Here is a 6,467-nt window from a genome sequence, read left to right on the forward strand (position 1 = left end):
TGCCCGTGACGCACAAACGATGGGAGCGGGTACGATCGCTCGTGCGATCGCACAATAGATCGTACCGTGTGACACCGGCATCAGGGATGTAGCAGAGGTAAATAAGTGATGTAGCAGAGATGACTCAGAGATGTAGCAGAGATTACTCAGCAATGTAGCAGAGATGACACAGAGATGTAGCTGAGATGACCCAGCGATGTAGCACAGATGACTCAGCAATGTAGCAGAGATAACCCAGCGATGTAGCAGAGATTACTCAGCGATGTAGCAGAGATGAGTCAGTGATATAGCTGTAGCAGAGATGACTCAGCAATGTAGCAGAGATGACTCAGCAATGTAGCAGAGATAACCCAGGGATGTAGCAGAGATTACTCAGAGATGTAGCAGAGATGAGTCAGCGATATAGCTGTAGCAAAGATGACTCAGCAATGTAGCAGAGATGACTCAGCAATGTAGCAGAGCTGACACAGAGATGTAGCAAAGATGACTCAGCGATGTAGCAGAGATAACCCAGCGATGTAGCAGAGATTACTCAGCGATGTAGCAGAGATGAGTCAGCGATATAGCTGTAGCAGAGATGACTCAGCAATGTAGCAGAGATGACACAGCAATGTAGCAGAGATGACACAGCAATGTAGCAGAGATGACACAGCAATGTAGCAGAGATGACACTGCAATGTAGCAGAGATGACACCGCAATGTAGCAGAGATGACACAGCAATGTAGCTTAGATTACTCAGCGATGTAGCAGAGATGACTTAGAGATGTAGCAGAGAAGACTGAGTGATGTAGCGGAGATAACAGCGATGTAGTATAGCTTAGTTTTCAGCAGAGTTTAATACTAGTGCTTGAAATGAAATATAAAGACAGTCCTCTATAGTGCCGTTGACACCAACTGCCTAAACTCACCCATTTTTCAGAAGGCAAATAAAAGAAGAGACACAAAGAGAATCTGGTATGTAGAAAGACTGGAAATACAAGAAAGCACATAAAGTCTTATATCCGTAGATATGTTAAAAACAATACGCTCACCTTGAAGGGTTGTGTGGGCAGAACTCCTTTAAAACCATCAAACAGCTGCCACGGGTCCTGGAGTGTAAGTCGATAGAGATCAGGGAAAAAATGGACTTGTTCCACACTGCTGACAATCCAAAACAGTATCACACCAGGTGACGAATGGATGACATGAGGCTTATTTACAGTCTACGCGTTTCAAAACCTTTTGGTTCCTTCATCAGGACAAAAATATCAAAGACTAAGAGAATCTGCTGAGGCTTGTAGTGCAGAGAGAAAAACAACTAAAAAGGCAGAATACAAGTCAGAAAATAGCCAGAAATTGTGTTATTTCTACAGTCACCGTGCACTATACTGCAACATGAGCTGTCAATCAAAGTCCTGGAGCGAGCTCACACTCAAGGATAAACTGTCACGCTAGGTACTGGGAAGTACCAAGCAAACGGTGAAAGGGAACTCTGTATCTAGGGAAGGGGGAGATGTTGACCCCTGACCAAACCTACCGCTGCCCTCTGGCTCCCCTGACCATCCTAGATAGGTTCCACACCTATGCGCTGAGCACGATACCTGACCCTAGGCTGACCATAGAACTGGGCCCTAGTTAGGGAATAAATGGGATTAGTGCTTAGTCAACCACACAAAGCACTAAAGAAGACATAGGGAGCACACAGGGGGAAAACACATGAACAACCTAAATCCAGATGGCACAGGGAAGAACAACAATGTTTCTTCAGATGAGTGCAAGCTGACTGCTTGCATCCATAACTTGTATAGGGTTTTAAGTCTATCACCAGCACAGATCCAGGGGGAATGAAAGTGTTTAAGCACACAAAGCGAAGTACTGATGATTAACAGCTGACAGGTGAGGAACGCCGCAGAGTCCTAAAGGGAAAGCGAATGGAGCAGATTGTGCAGCCAAAAACTGCGACCTTCTACAGCCGGACACTACAGGACTGTCTGTCAAGCGTGACACACCCGTGACTTATTCTGAGTGCTTCTGCCTCTTGGTCTGAGTGATCAGTTGGGTCTGAACAGCCAGACGGGGGTCAAATCACCATTAATGAATATATGAAAAAAGGTTTAAAAATGGAGTAACCCTTTTAAGATCTGGATTGGATCTAAAAACCAAGTATAAAACATGACCCTGCACTTACATTTGATCTAAATCGTATTTCCTACACACGGAGCTGATAATGCTTTTGCTTATAGAGGATGTAATAAATCGCGCCGTACAATTCGGATAACTATAAATAAAAAGGACTCTGTTTTCGGCAAATTACAGCAAATTGCATTGCGTAGTCAACAATAATTTGATTTGACTATAGTGACAATTTAACCTTGTGTATTAGCTTTCCTACAGATCAGATACGTGTGGGCGGGAGGGGAATTGTCTATTCTGGAAGTATGAGTGGGAGGGAAGAGGTGAACGCTACCTCACACAGCTGTCACCGGTGTAAATGGAGGAGTCTCTGAGCCGAGCGCTGCCTCTATAATCGAAATTCTAGACCGAGCTCTGACGGTGTAATATCATTGAGCTGTAATTAAAAACAAGTCTGACAGTCCCATTCATACAAACTCTTTTATGTTACACCGGTACAAGTGAATTCATTGTCATAGTGTTTCTTAGGCCTAACACACACGGCATGAAAATCGGAGTGAGTGAAATGCGATAAACCATCGCATTCAATTCGGACCAATATTAGCCTATGTGCCAGCACCCATGAGCGATTATTTTCTCAGCCCTAATCGACAGAGAAAACAATCGCAGCATGCTGCAGGTGCAATGCGATCCTTATTTCTCTCGCACCCATTCAAGTCTATGGGGTGAGAGAAAAATCGCACTGCACTCGCAGTACACCAGTGTAATGCATGTGCAGAGCGAGAATGACAATAGCCGGCAACGGAGGAGAGAGGTAGATAAATCCCTCCCCTCCGCACCGCCAGCTCGCCCCTCCGCAGCGCCGGCCCTCCCCTCCTAAGAACGGCCCTCCCCTCCTCAGAGCTGACCCGCCCCTCCTCAGAGCCGGCCCGCCCCTCCGTAGCGCTGGCCCTCCCCTCCACAGCGCCAGCCCTCCCCTCCTCAGAGCCGGCCCTCCCCTCCTCAGAGCCGGCCCTCCCCTCCTCAGTTCCGGCCCTCCCCTCTGCAGCGCTAGCCTCCCCTCCTCAGAGCTGGCCCTCCCCTCCTCAGTGCCGGCCCTCCCCTCCTCAGAGTCGGCCCTCCCCTCCTCAGAGCCGGCCCTCCCCTCCTCATCGCTAGCCCTCCCCTCCTCACAGCTGGTCCTCCCCTCCTCAGTGCTGGCCCCCCCCTCCTCAGCGCCAGCCCTCCCCTCCACAGCGCTGGCGCTCCCCTCCACAGCACCGGCCCTCCCCTCCTCAGAGCCGGCCCTCCCCTCCTCAGATTCGGCCCGCCTCCCGCAGCTGTGGTCCAATTGCACGATCGGACCTAAGTCGCAGTGACACTCGCATGACACTCGGCTCCCGATGTGCTGCCAGCGTGAGCCGAGTGTCATGCGAGTATCGCAGTAGTCTCTCGTGTGGCGCCGGCCTTAAAGGGAACCTATCAGTCATCATCATGGTGCCCGAAATAATGGCAGAATGATATCTAAGCAGGCTCATGCATTGCAGAAAAACATCATCACGTCAGAGGAAGAAGCTTGCAAAAAAATGGTCAGAGGACATAGAAGTGCCTGCTGAGAGTCTCCCCTTGGCTTCTCAGATTGATGGGTTAAAGCTGGAGGGAGCTGCCCAGCGATCTCCTTATCTCAAGTCTGGACCACATTCTCCATGTATTGCTCACTTATATTCAGTTTTATTCAGAGGCTATTCTCAAGTTTGAAAATTATTCCCTATTTATGGGGTTAACTTCTTGATTGCTGAATGTCCGACCACTGGGACAAACAGTGATCACAAGAAACCCTTGGTGAATGGATCGGGGGCCATCAGCATTGCCAGAGGAGATAGCCAATGTTGGGCTTAGCTGATCTTCAGAACTCCTTTTAAGGGGATCTGTCACTAGGATGAACCCTCCTAAGCCGTGTATATGGGCATGTAGGTCAGACGAACCTAAATAAAATGATACCTTGATATCTGCGATCCGATGTCTTATTGTCACAATTGTCTTCCGTCCTTAGGTTGTTTGTGACGGTTCTGGGATCTGAGCTCCACATTACCTTGCTTTCTACTGGTACAGCATGGGTTAATCTCAGTTTCCCTGCTAGCAGCGCCTGGTTTATTCACCTCACATGCAGCCGGTTTGTGACCACTCCCATCTCCTTCAAATAGTCACATTAGCCATCAACTGATGATGGAAATAGAATTTCATCTGTTCTGACCACCTAGAAGGCGTTGCTGGATATCTGTTGCTAGCATTCAGTTGTTGGAGCCATGTTGTTTGCAGCTCTCAAGTTTGCGTTGTGTTGTTCCCCTGTTTGTCTACCTTCCTTCATTTTGTATTTTTGCAGTGGTGGGACTAGTACTCTTACTGGCCTTCTCACTAGCCAGCAATCAGGAAGTTATCCTCTATCCCACAGATAGAGGATATTCCAACCTTGGCTACATGCTATGCACACGATGTGTGTAAGTCCTCATTCAAATGTCAGTATTTTAAAGTGTAGCAAGTTGTATACACACATTTGTTAACATCAATGAGGCTCCGGGAAAAAAGGGGCAGCCTTTTAGAAGGCAGACAAACTCCTCGCAGTGGTTTCTTTGCCATCAAGAAAGGATGCCGTGTGATCAGACCGAAAGGAAACCGTGCCCCATAGTTTGTTTTTTACGAATGATCTTTACAAGCTTTTTTTTTTACATTCATACATTTGTTACATATATTTTTATTCTTCTATAACCGTTACTTATTTTTGTATATGAACCTATCATTAGTTGTAGTGCCCAGTCCCGGTCCGAGTGTGGCATCCCTGCACGCCCCTGCTCCCAGGCTCCAGTGGGGGCGCCCTCCACGTCCCTGCGCGGTTTTCCCGCACGCTCCCAAGCTCTGGTGGGGGCGCCCTCCCTCTCACTTGCCCGGTGGCTCCACTCGTTCCTCTCCTGCCCCGGGGTTTGCCATGGCCTCTTCCCGCTTACAGGCTGCGCGTAGCCCTTCTGTGCGTGCCAGTAGGCTGTGCGCGCAGCCCCCCCTTTTCTTAAAGGTCCAGTGTCCTATTACCCGGAAGTGTGATCCCTGAGGTCACCTATTAACTTAAAGGTATTTAAGACTGCCTCCCTTTACAGGAGGAACCTGAGCAACATTGCCTATCAGTTAGTGTGTTGCTAGTTCTCAGGTCCCATTTTGCTACTGTGTCTAATTCTGCTAATTGTGTCCTAGTACCAGTCTTGTGTTCCTAACCTGTGTCTTGTCCTAGAGCTTGCTATTTACCATCACTTCCGTGCTGCCATGTCTGAGTCATCACCTCCGTTCTGCCACGTCTGAGCTACTACCTCCATGGTGCCACGTCTGAGCCATCACCTCCGTGCTGCTACCTCTGAGCTACCACCTCCGTGCTACCACGTTTGAGCTACCACCTTGGTGCTGCCACACCTGAGCTACCACCTCTGTGCTGCCATGTCTGAGCCATCACCTCTGTGCTGCCCCGTCTGAGATACCACCTCTGTACTGCCACGTCTGAGCCATTACCTCCGATCTGCCACGTCTGAGCTACCACCTCCATGCTGCCACGTCTGAGCCATCACCTCCGTGCTGCTACTTCTGAGCTACCACCTACGTGCCGCCACGTTTGAGCTACCACCTCGGTGCTACCACACCTGAGCTACCACCTCCATGCTGCCATGTCTGAGACATCACCTCTGTGCTGCCACGTCTGAGATACCACCTCTGTACTGCCACGTCTGAGCCATCACCTCCGCGCTGCCATGTCTGAGCCATCACCTCTGTGCTGCCAAGTCCGAGTTACCATCTCCGTGCTGCCACATCCGAGCACACCAGCATTAAGAGACTCTACCAAGTCCATAAGAGCCGACCACTAATGGTTCCTGGCCATCGTGCATTTAGGCCCCCTGTTGCTGCGCCAGACAGTCCCTATACAGGAGTTCACTACTGGTTAGCTCCTTCAGAGGAGTCCGGTGTGCGTCCCAGTGGGTCTACTCCCGGACACTCGCTCCCCCTCGGCGACCGTAACAGTTGTAAAGCGTGGTGGAATAAGTTGGCGCTATACAAATAAAGATGATTATTATTATTCAATCTTATAGCTGGAAAATGCCTGAAAAAAACCCCAAAACATGCGTAGAACATACTGCAATTGGAAAAAGAAAACACAGAAAGGATACAATAATGCTCCTACCGTAGTTTAATCATTTCCTTACGTCTAACTTACATGTAAATGTGGTAAAAATGGCATAAAAACAAATCGAGGCATTACTCCTAATACTTTTTTCTTTCTTTGAATGGTTTTTTATGTCCCCAAAAGGGGAAAGAAAAAAAAAAGTGCAAATCACCTGCT

The sequence above is a fragment of the Anomaloglossus baeobatrachus genome, chromosome 4 (assembly GCF_048569485.1).
Source record: "Anomaloglossus baeobatrachus isolate aAnoBae1 chromosome 4, aAnoBae1.hap1, whole genome shotgun sequence".
Taxonomy (NCBI): domain Eukaryota; kingdom Metazoa; phylum Chordata; class Amphibia; order Anura; family Aromobatidae; genus Anomaloglossus; species Anomaloglossus baeobatrachus.